The 18674-nt window shown below is 54.6% G+C and overlaps 1 protein-coding gene across 4 annotated transcripts in view; it reads right to left on the reverse strand.

Annotated features, from left to right (window-relative positions):
* The window catches only part of HPCAL1 (hippocalcin like 1), a 110249-nt gene that overhangs the window by 20807 nt on the left and 70768 nt on the right, over positions 1–18674 (reverse strand). For 2 of the 4 annotated variants that reach the window (XM_004745794.3, XM_013052909.2), the window contains one exon: positions 14948–15074. The exons of the other annotated variants lie outside the window; for them this stretch is intronic. The gene's annotated coding sequence lies outside the window, so the exon portion shown is untranslated. The remainder of the gene's footprint in view (positions 1–14947; positions 15075–18674) is intronic. 4 annotated transcript variants of the gene reach the window in all.

Genomic DNA, 18674 nt, shown 5'->3' on the forward strand with positions numbered 1-18674 from the left:
GAGAAGGATCGGTGTCGGCCGAACTAAGAGCAAGGGCCTGTGCGGACGCGGACCTGGCAGGGGGCCCTGGCCCAGGAGCCAACAAGCTGCAAGACCTTGGGGTCATCGCCTGCATTCATTCATTCATTCATTGCATGTGGAGGCTCCCTCTGAGCCCCGCCCTTTCGGCACGGAGCCAAGGCTGATCGGCAGGTCAAGCGCCCCTCCTTTTATCTCTGCCTTTCATCTCCCCAACACAATGCAGAATCCTTCCGCTCAGGGACACCCAAGGCAGTGATTCCCTGGCCCGGGGCTGGCAGTCCTGTTTTGGGCCGAAACAACACTCCCTCCGTGGATTCCCCACTGGATGAGAACGCCAAGCCAACTCACGCGTGCCCATGGTGCGTGCGCACGCGTGTGTCTGTGCGTGTCTGTGCGTGCACACACACAGGTGCCCACGCTGCAGGCTGCCCACCGTGCCCGCCATGTAGGACCCGCCCCCTGGGTTGAGGCTTGAAGGAGATGCCCACAGGAAGCAATATTGCAAAGTCATCCCCCGTCACTATAAAAATAACCCTCAACTTGCAACACAGGAAGGGTTTCCCCTCTCCTGGCGCCCTGCCTCAAAACTGGAGCCGTTTCTACTTTGCAGGCCACTTCAGAGCGGCAAGGGGACAACCCTCTGGCCTCTGGGACCCGCAGACCAGCAACACTCCCGCAGGGGCCACAAGGCCACTACCCAGAGGAGAGGTCAGCCCAGTGTTACGCAGAACCCAAGTCTCCTGCCCCGGTTCACCGAACATCTGCCAGCAGAGCCATGGCCATACAGATCTCTGTGAGCAATAGTTATAAAATTTTTGAGGAGGGGGTCACTATGGAAAGGACCAGGGAGGTCCCCTGCATGGTTTGATTTTGGCGGCGCTGAGATGGCGCGTTATTCCCTGTGTTCCTCGTCGGGTTTAGCGCTGCCGGTGTCCTGCCCCCGTGTATGACCTCCGCCCACTCCCATCCCAAGGCCTGGTCCATCCGTCCCCGCACCTGTTCATCTCCCAGCAGTGACACCAATCCTCTTGCTGCTCCTTAACGACCTGGGAGTCTTCTGCCACAAGCCCTTTGCACTGGCTGTTCCTCAGATATAAAACAGCTTCCTCCTCTCCTTCGGGTCTTTCCTCAACATACTCCCCAGCGAGGCCTTCCCTAGCCTTCTATCAAAGCCAAAACCCCACCACACATTCTTTATTCTCCTGTCCTATTTGATTCTTCCCTCCGTATTTTATTGAGTTCATTGTCTCTCTACCCCCAGAACTAGAAGGCAAGTTCCCCAGGGCCAGGCTTTATTCTGGTTTGTTCTCTATCGGAAGGAAGCCCAGAACCTAGACGCTTCCTGGCGCAGAGTGTGTGATCAATAACTACCCATTAAGTAAATGAACGCAGGGTTGCTGGGGGCGGGGGGGGGGCGCCTGGAACGCACGGCCTCACACACAGGTGCTACTCCTCCAGTGCCTGGGAGTAAAAAGAAGGGGTCCTCCCATTTGCTGTCACCTGACCTAGGACATCCACGGCCAAGGATACTGAGTTGCGAGAAATACCACTGGACTCCCAGAGTTCCTCATCTCTTTTGGTGGTAGCAGTGGGGGTAGGAGCAGGGGTTAGTGGGTCTCTGCTGTGGGCATTGGGGCCCTAGGCTGGGAAGAAACACTCCTTGACTGCCCCTTGGGCCCCTGTCCCTGCTCCTGACATCTAGCTACTAGCCTCAGCAGGACTTGACCTGGCCAGAAGCCTCCCCGAACCCCAACCCATGCACCTGTGCCAACCGCCTAGCCTCTAGCTGGGACATGTGTACAGGAACACCTCAGTTTTACCAGGCTTCTGCTTTCTCATACCTCGTGGATGACGCGTTTTTTTCTGAAGATTTTATTTATTTATTTATTCACAGAGAGATGGGGGGGCACAAGTGGAGGGGGGGGGGCAGAGGGAGAGGGAGAGGCAGGCTCCCCACTGAGCAGGAAGCCCCACACAGGGCTCGATCCCAGGACCCCGGGATCGTGACCTGAGCCAAAGTCAGAGGCCTAACTGACTGAGCCACCCAGGCGCCCCGCGGATAATACATTTTTTACAAATTCAAGGTTTGTCGCAACCATGCATCAAGTTAGTCTATCAGTGGCATTGCCCAAGAGCATTTGCTGACTTCACGTTTCTGTGTCACATTTTGGTAATTCTTTCATATTTCAAATGACTGCATTATGATTCTATTTGTTACGGTGATTTCTCCAATAGCGGTGGCCACTCACAGTAAGCTCAGGTGACGATTAGCATTTTTAGCAATAGAGTATTTTTAAATGAAGGGATGCTCATTATTTATTTTAGACATAATGCTTTTTCACACCTAACAGACTACAGTATAGTATAAACACAGGTTTTGTGCACACTGGGAAATGGAAACAGTCACTGACTCGCTTTACTGGGACATTTGCCTCGTGGCTGTGGTCTGGAACGGAGGCCGCAGCGTCTCTGAGGTGTGCCTGGACACAGACAAGGTCTGGGGGGACACAGAGCCCCACTTTCTCCTGTTTCCCAGCTCCCACAGGGCTGGCGGAGATGGAATGAGTGAAAGCTGTACCTTCCCGGCTCCTCTCTCCCCTGAGGCAGAGGCTACCACGGGAACATGTCACAAGGTGAGGAGGACAGATGAGAGAATGAAGGACACCCAAACAAGAGATGGGGGGACCCCCGTGCCCGAGAGATGCAGGCTTCCTGGCGGGAGCAGGGAGCAGAGCTCTGCTATCTGGGGGCTGCTGGGAGCCTGCTGGTCTGACCCACCTGCCACACACAGCCATTGGGGGGACTTACGGGAAACCAGCAGCCAGGCCTCTGCCCCCTCAGACGCCCTCAGGGCTTGAGTGCCCGGCACCCAGCCACCTCAGGGTGGTTTATTAAGGTGGAAATTGAGGTAGGTTTTGGGCGCAAATAGTAGCCTCACAGCTGAGCCATAAAGGTGATTCCTTGGAGGGCCTAGAAAAGTCCGGACCTTCTGCGAGGGCTCTGGGTAGGCTCTCCTGGGCTGGTCCTGGCCCCGCAGGGATGAGGCCCCAGCGGCCCCTCCCCCACACTGCCCCCTGCCCCTTGGTCGGTTGGTCTTCGGCCACAGACCCCACATCCTGGGCCTCGGCTGGGGCTCACAGTCCTGGGGTGGGTCAGGCTGAGCCAGGCAGGGCCGGTGACTAATGACAGCCACTGTCCTAATTACCAGAAGCAGGAGGAGGAAAAGGAAGAAGGGCTGTGGGGCAGCTGAGGCCTTCCCACGCCTCTACTCTTGCAACCACCCCAAGGGGGAGGCGTGACTGACCCTCTTACAGATGAGGCAGGGCGGCTGTGAAGTGAGCCCAACGGATCCGAGGGCACAAACCCAAGGGCAGAGCCCCTTCTCACACTTACCACCTACTTCCTCACCTGGGAACAGAACCGAACCATGAGCCCAGCGGGAGCGACAGCACAGCAGAGGCGGTGGGGTCCTGGGCCCCCAGCGGGGCTTGTTCAGCGCACAGCCAGCACTTCCTGTTGGGGACACCATCTGATGGCAAGGGAGCCCTAGGGAGGGCCTTTAGAGGACAGAGGACAGGCAGTAGGCTCAGCCCCGGGGGCCAGGAAGGCTTTGGAAAAGGGTGAAACCTCTGAGCTCCGCTGTACAGGCTGGACAGGAGTGGGCCAGGCCAAGAAAGGGGACAGGGGTCTACGCAGAGGCTGCCAGTGAGCAAAGGCCTGCGGGCTGGACGGCACGTTCAACATTACAGGCCCTCTGCTCTCACAAGAACCCGAAGCAAGCAGTGGTCTGAGATGGGGCCCGGAGGGTGGTGGCTTCAAACAGACCAAGGGCTTGTAGGTCATGCAAATTACTGTGGACTTGACCCCTTGTCTGAGAGGACAGCAGCTGGGCTCCAGGTTTGGGGGCCGGGCCCGGCAAGGGCTTGCTGTGCTACTGGAGGGCAGGAGGGGTGTGGGGCTGTGAGTGAGAAGGCTGGTCAGGCCCTTGGGGCGGCAGGAAGGAATCTGGGAAGGAATCTGGGAAGGAATCTGGGAGGAATCTGGGAAGCCAGAGAAAAGTCTGGAAGGGTCAGGGGTGGGACCAGAGAAGGGGACATCTGAACCCAAGGTTTCAGAGACCCCAGCGAGGCCTGGGGGAGAAAGGAGGTGGTGGTGGGGAGGCTCAGCCCTGGGGCCCTGGGAAGGCAGCTCTTCCCCCTCTGTGGAGGTAGAAGGTGGGCAAGGCTTGGGAGATAGAAGCTTCAGGAATGTTCTAATTCCCAGATCAAAGCATCGCAGGTCAAACGACCTACTAGAAAGACCTGGCTGGCTTCAGGCGAGAACCAAAATGGTCACGGGACCTGGGTGGGCTCTTCCCAACCCAGAGTCTGTGACCGGACCACCTCGTCAGGACAGCCGGGCAGCTGTCCCCCGACTCCTGGTCTCTTCCCACTGAGCTGGGTGAAGTCCTCACACGGCAGCGACAGGCAGGACCTCACCCCACCCCAGCGACGGGTCCTCCCTCCTTCCAGGCCCCTCTGGCCTCCCAAAGTGACTTACCCAAGGCCAAGTCGGGGTGGAGGCAGTCGGGACAGGAAGCTGCAGGGGCACGTTCCACAGCCTTGTCTAGGCTGGAGACCATGACCCATTTAGGGTGCGTACAGCCCCGGCCCGGAGCCCATTGCCTTTCTGGTGGCTTCTGTGTGCCTATTGGGGGGACTACAGCTTTTGTGAGCCCCACAGAGAGCAAAGGAAGGTCCAGCCCTTGAGGGCAAGGGCCATGAGCATATGTCCCTGCTGCCCTGCTGCAGTCCTGTTGGGAGCAGTCTCCGGGGGAGATGCCAGCCACGCCGTGGCTGACTGCCACATGTTGGAGCAAAAGCCAGGACGGCCTCTGCGGTCCGCACACCTGGGGCTGGGGTGCTGGCAGCGTCACTGAGTCACTGGGCCTGTCCCAACGCTCTGACCCACAGGGTCACCATCAGGGCCCCGGGATCGTGCACACCACGGCCTGGCACAGAGCAGGCTCAAAGGGGCTCCCGCAGACAAGCTCCCACCCCGGCATGCAGAAACGGCCCAAGGGCGTCGCCAACCTTGAGCAACCTCGAGCTACCTGGAGCCAAGAACCAACCACTCGGAGTCACAGGGTCACTGTGAGAAGAGACGCCCAGGCACCGTGGGCGTCCTGGGTGGCCCAAACCACTCCCCCACCCCCTCCAATCCTCACACCAACAGCTTCTAGCACATTCCACACACCCTGCCTGCGTGGCCGACAGAGCTGACCTCCTCCTTCACCCCTTCTTGTGAACAGGCTGCACCCTGGACGGGGTGTGTAAATACAATGTTCTCGTGGTCACCAACGGCCGCGCTAAGAACTTTCTGGGCACTTATTTGCACTGGCCAGTTCGATCCTCCCAACGGCCCTATGAGGTAGATGTAACGACTGACCCCAGTTTCCAGGTGGGGAAGCTGAGGCTCAGAGAAGCGAACTACTCGCTCAAGGGCATGTATCTTCCAAGCGGCAGAGCCAGAACGGAGCCCAGACCGTCCTGGGCTCTCGCAGCCGCCTTCCCCTCTGGCTGGCTCTTTCTCGAGCCCCAGTCCCCTGTCATGGCGTCTCTTCGCCTGAAACCCCATTCTTCTTCCTAATCTAAGCACACTTCCCAGTTCTTTTCCTGTAACCCGTGGTTGTCTCCTACCCTGGACGGTACAGGTGCGAGCGGGGCGCCCCTCGCGCCTTTGCTCCTGCAGAAGGAGGGGCTGCGTCTCCTCCAACCGGCTCGGAGAGGCGGGAGGGCCGGAAGGGACTGCCTCTGCCTCTGGCGGCGGGTATACAGTGGCACTCAATAAGTAATCAACATTTGACAAATGAGGGCCCCCAGAGGCATCACATAGACGTTCCCGGAAGCAGAGCGCACTTGCCTCAGGGTTAAAATCCTATCCCAAGTCACCAATACAGAACTTCTAAGCCAAGTCCGTTATTTAAACTCCCCACTGGGCTCTGAGTAGAAAAGTCATACATCTTCCCACCAGAAATTCCCACAGGAAGGTCACTGAGCTTTTAGACAGAGCCACTGACACACACACACACGCACACACACACACACACGTATACAGACACACATATATGTGTACACGGTATTTCAAATATTTATGTATATATTTTATTCCATTATATAATGTATTTTTTAATAGACTTTATTTTTAGAGCAGTTCAATGTTTCACGGCAAACATGAGCAGCCTTCCCCAGGATCGGCATGCCCATATGGCGGCACATTTCTGACAGCTGATGATCCTAGGTCGACACACATCACCCCAAATCCATAGGTGGCACCCACTCTCACTGGTGTTCCTTCTGTGCGTCTAGACGGGTGTGTGATGACATATGTCCACATGACAGTATCATACAGAGAAGTTCTACTTCCCCAAAAGTCCTCTGTGCTCCCCCTTGTCCCATATTTTTTAAAGGCACTTTCAAGTCCATGATCTTAGCTAAGCCATCTTGTGGCTCTGTAAACCCTGCTTTGACACTCAGGGAAAATCAGGTCCAGATGTGGTCAAGGGCCCTCCCCAAGGTCACCTTTGCAAAACCCAGTAACAGAGCCAGCAGCAGAATGTGCTAGAAGCCTTGAGTTCCACCCTTTTAGCAGTCCTCGCAGGGAGAGCCCATTCTAACCCCCAGTTCACAGAGGGGCAAACATACTTGGGGACATTTGCCGCGGTCAGAGGTGGCTAAGTGGGATGCCAAAAATGCCAATCCCCAAACCCAGGCCTGCTCTCTCCGTTAGTTACAGGAGCTTCTAGGAGACTGTGGGAATGCAGTGAGAAGGCGCCCCTGTGAGTCAGGGGAGCCTAGAGCCAGAGCAGGGGCTCCCCCAGCCCTTAGCCCTCTCAGGGAGACCCTGCCCTCCAGGACACATTCAGCCACCACACGCACTGCATGGTTCATGCCCCTGGACCGCGCTTGGGTCAAGGTCAATTGCCTGTCCGCTACAAAGGCCCTACCACTTCCAGTCTCCTGGGGGCAGCCCTCAACAGTCAACATGCTCAGTTACCAGCTCAGGGCCCCAAGTGCCAGCTGAGAACATTCCTGGTCCACACAGACACCTTCCATTGAAGCTCTTCCGGTCCCAGAGGCACACACCAGCTCGTTCGGGAAAGTACTGTGTGGCAAGAGAGCAGAGGAGGAGAAGCTCTGTTTCCGGGTGTGCCTCTGCCGCTAAGTGGCCTTGTGACCTGGGCACGCCCTGTCATCTCTGCCATTCTGTTTCCCCATCTGCGACAAAGCCTGTGGGCTGTGTCCCCTCAGAGGCCGGCTGGCACTGCCATCAGGCTTCCTCGCCAGAGGAGGGTCCATCATTCTGGAGGCCTTGAAGCCTCTGTCTCCCCAGCTGCCTGGGAACACTCCATTAACTCAAATTGCAAATTTCCTCCGGGCTCTATCGCTGAGCCACAGGGGCTCCCGAGCCACCAGCTTTCCGTGACAGATAAAGATTACAGTCGTTGCTCAAGACTGAATCAAGTAGCAGAAGTCATTATGCAGAAATAATTATGTTGAGTTATGTCTGGCGGCTCCTGATTTCTGTCTAGCAATTGTCTTGCAAATGGTTGGCCTCTTCCTCTCCAGAAGAGCTAAGTGCAGAGGCCTGGGTGATTCAAACAGACACACGGGGCACAGTCCCACTGCTCCAGACTCCCGCCAGTGGGGAGTCTCGGCCATCAGCATCCCGGGTAAGGTTCTCTGTGAGGCCCTTCTGCTGAGGACCTGGGAGAGACGAGACACGAAAGACAAAGGCCTGGACAAAAGCCACAAGCACCCCTGAACTGGACCGTCCTTTGAAGCTCGCTTCCCACATCACTTGCCCCATGGGGTCCTTCCTGACACCCCACCTTCCCCAGCCCCTTGCTCATGTTAGACATAAGATACCGCCTTCTCTCAGGTTTGGGGTTCCTGGGGAGTCACTTGGGCAATGATCAGGTCTGACCTACTTTTGTACTCCCAGCTCCTAGCAGAAAGCAGGGCCTCAGGAGAGCAGGGAGAAGGACACCGGAGAGGGCTGTGTGGCCGGACCGCCTGGCTCGAATCCTAGCTCTTCTGTTGCCTGGCGGTGTGACCCTGACCCACTGTTTAACTTCTCTCTGCCTCAGTTTCTAGGTACGTAAAAGGGAGGTGATAATCGCCCTCACCTGGTGCACCCAGTTCTTGTAAAAACTAAACGAGCTAATGCACAGAAACGTGTTTGGCACACAGAAGAGTCAGTGAATGAGAACAGTGACCGAAAGAGCAGAAGGAATGTGCTTCTAGGACTCGGAGCCGGTGGAGAGACCCGGACACCACCCCTTCCCCGAGAAGAATAGACAAGCTGGAACAAAGGAGACCCTCTGAAATGCCTATGACGGACGAGGCACTGGATGGAATCAGCAAGCAAAGTGCGACTCGCACACAAAAAAGCCCAGACCCAAAGGGCTTCACTGCTGAATTCCACAAACATCGAAAGAATCAATACCAATTTTCACAAATTCTTCCAAAAAAAAATAGAATAAGAGGGAACACTTCCCAACTTGTCCTATAAGGCCAGTATTACCTGATATCAAAACCAGACAGACTTCAGCAGAGAAGATACAGACCGGTCTCTAATGCACACAGATGCAAAAACAAACAAAAATCAACAAAGCACTAGTGTACCAAAACCAGTGACCTGAAGAATAGAAAGAATTTTACACCATGACCAACTGGGATTTATCTCAGGAACGCAAGGTTGGTTTACCATCTGAAAATCAATTCGTGAAGTATAGCTTATCAATAAAAGTAAAAAGCAAAAATCACACGCTTAATTGATGCAGAAAAGGTACTTGACAAAATCCAACACTTTCATAATAAAAACACTAAATAGTCTAGGAATAGAAGGGAATTTCTTCAACCTGACGAGGCCAACATCCTACTTAATGGTGAAAGACGAAATGCTCTCTACCTCAGATGAGCACTGAGACAAGGTTGCCCGCTCTCACCACTTCTATTCAACAATATCCTAGAGGTTCTAACCAGGCTAATAAGGCAAGAAAATGAAGTACAGGATTAGAAAAGAAGTAAAATGATCTCTATCTGCAGATGACATTATCTTGTATATAGAAAATCCTAAAGATTCCACTTAAAAAAAAAAAAAAAAGCCTAACACTTTAGCAAGGTTGCTGGATATATGATCAATATACAAAAATCAGTCATAGGGCACCTGTGTGCCTCAGTCATTAGGCATCTACCTTTGACTCAGGTCATGATCTCAGAGTCCTGGAATGGAGCCCCGCATCTCGCTCCCTGCTCAACGGGAAGCCTGCTTCTCCCTCTCCCACTCTCCCTGCTTGTGTTCCCCTCTCCCATGTGTGTCTCTCTCTGTCAAATAAATAAACAAATAATCTTGAAAAAAAAAAATCAACTGCATTTCCATATAGTTGCAATGAAAAACCCAAAAATGAAATTGAGAAAATAATTCCATTAGTAATAGCATCAAAAAGAATAGAATAGGAACAAAAGACGTGCAGAATTTATACTTTGAAAACATATAAAATATTGTTGGGGGGAAAAAAGAAGATCTAAATAATTGGGAAAATATCCTATGCTCATGAATCAGAAGGACTTAACATTATTAAGATGGCAATACTCCCCAAACTAATCTATAGATTCGATACAATCCCCCATCAGAATCCCAGCTTACTTCTTTGCAGAAACTGACAAGCTGATTCTAAATTTCATATGGAATTGCAAGGGACCCAGGGTAGTCAGAACAATCCTAAAGAACAAGAACATAGGAGTCACACCTCTCAATTTCAAAACTTACTGCAAAGCAATAATAACCAAGATAGTATGGTATTGGCCCATAAATCAGAATCAATGAAACAGAATTAAGGATCCAAAAATAAACCCACACATCTTTGGTCAACTGATTTGGAACCAGTGTGCCTCGACTAGCCAGCCGATAGGGAAAGAGTATCTTGTAGACAAATGGTGATGGGACAACATAGCCACATGCAAAAGAATGAAGCTGGACCCTTACTTCACATCATATAGAAAATTAACTCAAAATGGGTCAGAGAACTTAATGCAAGAACCCAAACTATAAAACTCTTAGAAAAAAACCATAAGGTTAAATCTTCATAATTTTGGATTTGGCAAAGGATTCTTAGATACAACACCAAAAGCAAAAAAAAAAAAAAAACCACATAAGATAAATAAATTGGAATTCATCAAAATTTAAGATTTGTGCTTTAGAGGACACAGACAAGAAAATGAAAAGACAACCCACAAAATGGGTGGACATATTTGCAAATCATATAACTGATAAAGGACTTGTATCTAGAATATATAAAGAACCCTTATAATTCAACAGAAAGGCTTATAAACCAATTAAAGTATGGGCAAAGGTTGTGAATAGACAGTCCTCTAAGAAGACATACAAAGACCAATAAAACACATGAAAAGATTCTCAACATCATTAGTTATTAGAGAGACACAAATCAGAAGCACAATGAGATACCACTTCACACCTGCTAAGATTTCTAGAAATTAAAAAGTCAAATCTATACAAGCACTGACAAGGATTTGGAAAAATCAGAACCCTCATACATTGCTATTAGGAATTTAATGGAGCAGCTGCTTTGGAAAACAGTCTGGCAGTTCCTCAAATGATTAAACATATAGTCACCATGTAACCCAGAAACTTGGCTCCTGGGCATATACCCAAGAGATAGGAAAACACAGAGCCACACAAAGACTCCTACACAATGTTTGCAGCAGCACTGCGCATAATAACCAAAAGGTGGAAACAACCCAGATGTCCATCAACAGATGAATGAGAACAGAACGTGGCATATTCATATGGTGAAATATTATTCAGCCATAAAAAGAAATGAAATTGACACATGTTACAACACAGCTGAATCCTGAAAAGATTATGCCAAGTGAAAAAAAATCGGACACAGAAGGATAAATATGACACGATCGCATTACATAAAGTGTCCAGATAAGAAATCTCTAGAGACAGAAATTCACGGTTTCTCAGGGCTGGGGGATGGGGAGGTAGAAGGGACGGCCGAAGGGGATGGGAGGTTCCTTTCGGCGCGATGGAAGTATTCTAAAACTGACCGTAGGGACGGTTGCACATACGTGTAAATGTACTAAAACCCATCGCATTGTGTACTTGATTTTGATTTACTTATTTGTGCATCATGTACTTTAAATGGGTGAATTATATGGCATGTGAGTTACGTTTCAACAAAGCCGTTTGGGGTGGGGGCGAAGGACTCCAGGTCAAGGTCTTCGGACCGAAGGGCAAAGAGCAGGCTCACAGGAGCAGGTAGGCAAACCGCAGGGCTACCCACCAGAGCCCGGTGGCCTCGAACCCCGGGATGTGTCCCCTAGGCACACGTCGCAGGCTGAGCTGCAGCCCTGCCTCGGAGACCCCCCGCCAGACACAGAAAGTACTCCACACACAAGCGGCGTGCGTGCCCGACGCGTGTGTGAGACGCAGGGACAACAGCTCCACTTCTGAGCCCACGGCCAGTTGGGTACGCTCAGATGTGCGCCCCGCGTCTGGGGTGGGCCCAGACACAAGCTCACGCCATCACTCTGCAGTCAAGGGCATGACCCAGTGCACAGCAGGAAGCGGGGGAGGTCTCTCGGGATACACACTCAGGGAGGGACACGGCACTGAACGCTCAGTTCAGCTCCCGAAATGGCCCAGGCAGCCCCTCTCCCTGCCCCATGTAAGGAGTTACAGTTCTGGGGGCCTTTTGGGCCCAGTTCCTGGACCCACACAAGGAGGGATGCAGTGCCCACTGACCTTGCTGGCCAGTCCTGAGGAAACTGCTAGAAAGCATCTTCCTTCAGTGCCTGACGCCTCCTCACACCCAGACCTAGACTTCCCACCCCACCTGGGACCCACAGAGAACCCAACGGCCTCTCCCGCCGTTCACACCAGGGGCGGATGTGTGCTCAAGAGCTGACAAATTATTTTAATATATCCTGAACTCTAACTTCATTAGAGAGCAAAGTCCCCGAGGGAGGAAAATAGAGTGGGGTCTGGAGTCCAGATGGATGGGTTTTGGATTATGACTATGTCTGAGGGGACACAGGAGTCTTAGGAACGACGAATTCCAACACGGTCCCCAGGTGTGAGGCAGGACGCTCGCCGAATGCTCATGCACAGACGTTTCGCACAACAGCCGCTTGCGAGAGGCATTTTCCTCCACGGCTCGGTTCAAGGACGGTAAGAGGCTGCGTGCCCTCCCGAGGGGACCCCACCCAGGCCACAAGTCTCAGAGAGGGGAGCAGGGCTGGGAAGGACACCCGGGGGAAGTGGCCTGGCACCAGCCCCCTGGTCACCTGGGCCACTGCATGTGTGTGTCCGCTGTTTGGCGGTAGCCCCCGAGGCCGCTCCCATCACCAGGGGTTTGTGATCCTGCCACAAAACCGAAGGAGCCTCTCTCCGACCGCTCTGAGAAACTGTTGAGTTATTTACCAGGGTGCCCGCACACACCGCATACACTAGGAGCTCAGCTTCTTGCTCTATTCGCAGCGGCAGGATGGGCACACGTCCACCAAAACACAAGATGTGTCACGGCCCCCGCTGGAAATGCCCAAGTCCGTCTGCAACAGACCAGTGAATGAACTGTGGGGTGTTCATACCGACGGGAGAACACAAAGCATCAGAATGAACCTCAGCGGCGCGACCTGGACACATCTCCAACAGGGCACTGAGCAAAGCGCCCAACACACAATACTCCATGCTCTAGGGTTCCATCTACGAGAAGAATGAACGCACGGAAAACAAGTGCACAGTGATGGAAACAGAGACTGGCTATGCCTGACGGGGTAAGGATTAGAAAGTCATGAGGGGGCTTCTGGGCGCTGTCTCCTCTTGGGAAAATGCATACTTAAATGCACACAAGTGAAACCTCACCGAAAAGCCAAGCAAAGAGGGCAAAACACCCCCTGTCATCTCTGCAGCCGCCCTGGCCCACCCCAGGCAGGGCTGAAGGATTCCCAGCACTCCCCAGCCTGGCTGAGGCCATAGGCCAGGGGTGTCTTCTCGTCACCTGTCACCTGTGAAACGGTGGGAAGACAGCAAGCCAGCTCAGCCATGACCCCCCAGGCTGGCCAGCCTCTCTGTACCCCACCTTCCTCACCTGAGCACGGCTGTCACATCTGTCCAGGGACATGTCTCTCCCTGGGAGACATGAACGTCCATGAAGCAGCGGCCCTGTGTTACGAGCGGCCAGCCTCCATTCCCCACAACACCAGCCAACCACGTACTAGGCTGAAATTTATAAGAAATTACTCTGTGCCAGGCACTGGGGATTCCTGAGTTTTGTCAAGCTGAGTCTGCCTTGAAAGGGCTGACTTTCCAAGGCACAAATGGGAGTGGGGCAGGAACAGTGAGGGAAAGGGGTCAAAAGGCAAAAAATAAATAAATAAACACACAGAGATTACGCTAGAACGTTCATAAAGGACCGCCAGCTGGTCCGGGGTGGGGAGAAGGGAAATCCCTCTGACCGCCACCTCACCTCGCAAGGGAAGGGTCTCCCCTCTTTACGATAAATAATACCTGATGTCCTCTGTCAGCGAGCGCCAGCCATAAGGAGCATCTCAGAACCAAGCCACGGCGGCCAGGGGTTGTGTGTGATCATTGGGAAAGTCAGAGATTCTCAGAGATCCGGAAAAAGGAGGAGCACCGAAAAGCGAAGGGCCGGGGTAGCCCTCGGGGCGCTCGTGCTAGTGGAACTCCCAGGGCCCCTCGGAGTTCAGCAGCCACATCGCTGGTCCAGCTAAGAGCCTCTGCCTTCCTTTCCCCGCAGCGATGATGGGTCTCTCTCCAGTCTGCCCAGCGGAAAAGGGGCACCCGGTCAACACCCCCCACACACTCCTCCTGTCCCGCTCTCTCAGGTCAGCACCCAGGTCTTTAGCGCGTGTTCTAAGACTGTCCCACCCTCCCCCCCCCCGTCCGCCTCGCCAGGACAACAGAAAAAGGAACCAGGGAAATGGCACTTGGACTGTGTGCCCCCCCTGCCCCCCCGCCCAGCATCCATTCCCTCCTACAGCAATCATCCTCGGTGCCACACTGCCAGCATTCCCAACGCATCAGACCCGAAGGGGACTCCCTCGCTTTCCCAGCACAATCGGGCTCTGTCCCTCACCACGAATGACCAGACGTCCCGCCACCCTCAGCCACAGAGAGTGGGCCAGCAGGGGGCACACGGGGGCTCGGAGAACAGGGGCAGCACAGCAGTAGAGATCCGGGAGCCTGGCCATGTCCCCACCCAGTCCAGCCAGGACCCCTCCGTGTTGTGAGGTACTGAATTAACCTTGTTTGCTTTAACCCACTTTGGGACCGTTTTTTCTACCCCTTTCAACAGAGTCCGAACTGACGCGAAGGAAAATATATATACCCTTCCGAAGGAAAATACGACCGCGTCTCATCCTCGCCGGGGCTCCACTGTTCCACTAAAAGACCTTAGTTGCACTCACAGAATGTGAAAGGTAAGAAAGGCTCCTGGTCACGGACATGTGCAAATTACTTCCTGCCACAGAGTTAAATTGGTTTCTTTACTGCAGGACTTCTCAGACCCTCTAACATATGACTGGTTTGTTTGTTTCTAAAGATGTTATTTATTTATTTGTGAGAGACAGAGAGAGCACAAGCAGGAGGAGCAGAGGCAGAGGGAGAAGCAGGCTCTGCTTCTCTGAACAGGGAACCCCAACGCAGGGCTCGATCCCACGACCCTAGGATCATGACCTGAGCCAAAGCCAGACGTTTAACCGACTGAGCCGCTCAGGCATCCCTGTCCGGTTTATTTGCCTTCAAATCTTTGTGACTCAGATTTATGTACTCAACTTTGAGGGGGGCATAGCGGCATGCCTGACTCCCCCCATGGGTTTAGCTGTGGAAATCTTACTTTCATGGAGTAACCACAGGACAAGATGACATGAAATGCATTTCAGAAAATGATCCAGCTGAAGTCCAGATTTCTTCTATTCCAAACCGCTTAGCCTTTAGGGGTCCTTTGATTTTCCCACCTGAGCCTTTTGGTTAAAAAAAAAAAAAAAAAAAAAAAGTTTTAGTTTAAGCACCGCTGTGGCAGAAGAATTTTGAAAACGAGAGAATACTACCAAAATACCAGGCCCTGGAGAAGGGCTTCTAAGAGCCCCTGGCCTGAGGGGCAGCAAGGAACTGAGGTCTCTCTCCACGAAGTACATTTTCTGGAGACATCAAATTCAAGTCTGTTCACTCTCGACTCTCCAGGAAAGCAGATAAAACGGCTTAATGCCCACGAACAGAATCCTTGGAACCTCCCGCATCCTAGTCGCTGCCGCCCCCAACCCCGCAGCTCCCTGATGCCCCTGAGCCCTGGACTAGAGGCCGCAGGATCGCCGCCCTGGTGCTCCTCTCCGGCCGTGTCGGGAGGCGCGTCCTGTTCGGTCGGACCAAGAAAAATCGAGCCTCTGCCAACATCCCAACAATGAGGCGGCCGCAGGGGAAACATAAGTGGGACCCCAAACTCGTGGTGAGGGGCACGCAGGCACCTGGGTTTGCCGGGCACACGCAGACTCCCGGTGCTCAGGCTCTGTCACACAGCCCATGGGCCAGGCCACAGGCCTCTCCCTTCAACGCCCTGCGAAGTTTTGTTAATAATGAGGTCGGAGGAGCAAGAGAAAAGCTTTGGGACAGGCTGTCAAGACTGCCCTTTTCCACGACAGTCCGTGACACAGGAGAGCGCGGGCATTCCGCGTCGGGTGAACGGCCGCCACGGGTCCACACGTGTGACGTGACACCAGCCGGCCTCCAGGACAGCCTGGGGCGGGCACAGCAAATCAGTCTCCCCCCGCTTCATGCACCAGGACACCGAGGCCCAGACAAGCTCAGGGTCTTGCCTGGAGCCCCAGAGCCAGGAGAGGAGGGGAACGTGGGCTCCGGACTCCAACTCAGGGAAGTGGGCTGAGGCACTGTCCTGCCTGGAGGAGGCTGCCCCATGTCCTCCATCAAGGGTCAAGGTGGCTGCTCCTCCCAGGGAGGAGGCTGGTCCCAGACTTGTAGGAGTGGCCTCTGGCCAGTCCCCCTGCCGCTCTGCCTGGCATCTGAAGCAGGATCCAAGGAAGGTGTCACCGGAGGACGGGGGCCAAGGTTGCAGCATGGGGACAGCCCGGCTCTCTGCTCTCCAGATGCAGACCCAGCTGGAGAGGGGGGTGTGAGGGCACCCTTCCTGCACCTGCCAACCCAAAGTCCCCTCCTCTCATAGCCACAGGGCTGACCAGGTGGCAGAGGACAGGAAACCTATTCCCCGCCTAGAGGCCTCTGGGACAGCAGGTACTCAGAGCGCCAGGAACAGGGGGCGGAGGGGTACCAAGCTTCCCTTCCCAGGCATGTAGCCCAGAGCACGTCAGATTTAGACTCTGACTTACTGCTGCGTGGCCTTGGGCAAGTCACCTGTCCTTCTGGGGCTGCTTCTCCCTCCTGCTCTTGGACGCCCGGAAGCAGCTTCGAGGACCCCGGGAAGCAGTGAATCCCAAGGACCCTCATGCAGCTCCAACGCCCGACCCCGGGATCTAACAGCAGCCGTTAAAGCTCTGCCTCAGGACCTCTGGGCCCATCCACACCTCGTCCTACTCTTGGGGTCACTGCCCCACGATGGGTGGGGAAACCCAGCTCAGAGACAGGAAGCCACGTTCTCAAGGCCACCCAGGCAGGTGGAACTGTGCCCACGGAGACTAGCTGGCCTGTAGGCCACGTGTCCCCCACCAGCCACAGGGATGCCAAAGACCCAACTCTGCCCTCAGGGATCGACGAAAGAGCCAGGAGGGCAGCCCCAGAAGTCGGGAAGTGGAAGGCAGTGCAAAGGGGAGGGCTGAGGTGGGGTCCGTGTAGGGGCGAGAAGGGTGGGTGGACAGAGGGGCTCCGGGCCAGGCTGCCTGCAGAGCGGCCCCCTCAGGCCAGGCTCCAGGTGCCGGCCTCTCGCCCCCACTGAAGGCGCTGGTGGTCCCATGCCCCCCAACCCCGGGGTGGTTTACCTCTGGGGGCCCCAGCCTCTCCCACAGGTGTGGCAGATGAAAGACGCCAACAATTCTGAGCCTCCCTGCCATCAACCCTCCCTGGTCCCCAGCGTCCCCAGAGCCCTGGGGGTCTCTGAGGCCTGCCTGGAACCCTTCTTCTGGGGCTCCCCGCCCCTTGGAACAGCAGGGTCTTGCTCCCGCGTCTCCCAGCCAACCCCTGACACGGCGCCTGGGGCATGGGGGGCTCTTGGTCCCTGCTTGATGAATGAACCGGGGAGCTGGCAGCTCCGAGACGAGACGTGGGGTGAGGCTGCAGAGGAACGACGGGGCCGGACCACGGAGGGCTTGTGACACTGGGCTTCATGTCGCTTTTGAACACAGAGCCCTGGTGGGCTCTCGGGTGTGGGCTTGGAGGAAGACCGGCTGGGCGGGCTGGGCGGGAAGGATGGCATTGTGAAGGGTGGTGTCGGGAGCCAAAGCAGGGAGCAACCCAGGCACAGGCATTTGTGCAAATGGGACATTTTCAAGGGCGACTGTGACCAAACACAGCTTGGACTCTAGACACCCCCAAGCCAGCTGGGGGCCATGCTCACTGAAGCAGGAGACCAGCAGAGAAAGCACAATTTCTCCACAGACAGGAAAGTGGCCCGAGGGGGGCAGATCTGGTTCCCCCCAAACGCAGCCTTCAACCAAGAGCCAGGAAAGGGGCGCCCAGGGCCGTGGGGATGAAGGCCAGTTCTCTTGCTCAAGTCATTTACTCAGTAGCCAACATAGCATGCTGAGCTCGGCCGCTGTATCTGTGATGAAGGAGTAAGTCATCCGAAAACACAAATAAATTATTCATTCCCCACAAATGAGCAGCCCCTCAGTTCCTGCAATAGCTGCGGCACCACAAACACCCCAAAGGCTCAGCGAATCCTATTAGCGACACTGCTCCGCGGAGCAGACACCGGATTCCGCCGTCACCCCATGTAGATGGCTGTCGCCCGAGACCTGCCCACACGGCTTTCCACCCTGCAGCCACGAGTGACATCAGCCCAGCATCAAATGGAAAATCACAGCCCAACCCCGCTTGGCCTGGGAGACGTGGGGCTTCTGTGCAGAGCGCGTCTACACTGAAGGACTGGCCTTTTACCCACCGCCTCCAGACCCTGACAGCTCTCCCCAGGGGCCACAGGGTCGACCGTCTGGGCCAGGAACACAAGCCCGGAGTTGGCCTGCTGGCTAGCATGCGGATTTCTGGGCCCGGACACCTCCAGGATTCAGCCCAGGGAGGAGGGGAAAGCGAGGGGGCCGGACACTGCACTTTCCAGCTGGGCCCACCAGGAGGAATCACCTGGATCGATCACAGCACAGCTAGCCTCGCAGGGACAGGTTCTCGCCTCTGTGGCCCCAGGTGCCCTGGTGGGCTTTTGGGGGATGGCAAGAAAGAACATTTGCAAAGCCCTTGCACGCACCGGTGCTCAGTGGAGGCCGCTCACAGCGGGGTCTTTGCAGAGCCTCACATCTCCAATTTTGTATCTTTGCTTCACATGTGCTCAGCTCGGGCCACAGTTGGGAAGGAGAACCTGGAGGTTTCTCTCTCTGACTGCCAAGCTCTGGCCCACCAACGAGCTACGCGCTTGTCTAGAACGC

This window comes from Mustela putorius, unplaced genomic scaffold (assembly GCF_011764305.1).
Source record: "Mustela putorius furo isolate JIRA1106 unplaced genomic scaffold, ASM1176430v1.1 tig00000813_pilon_pilon_pilon, whole genome shotgun sequence".
NCBI lineage: Eukaryota > Metazoa > Chordata > Mammalia > Carnivora > Mustelidae > Mustela > Mustela putorius.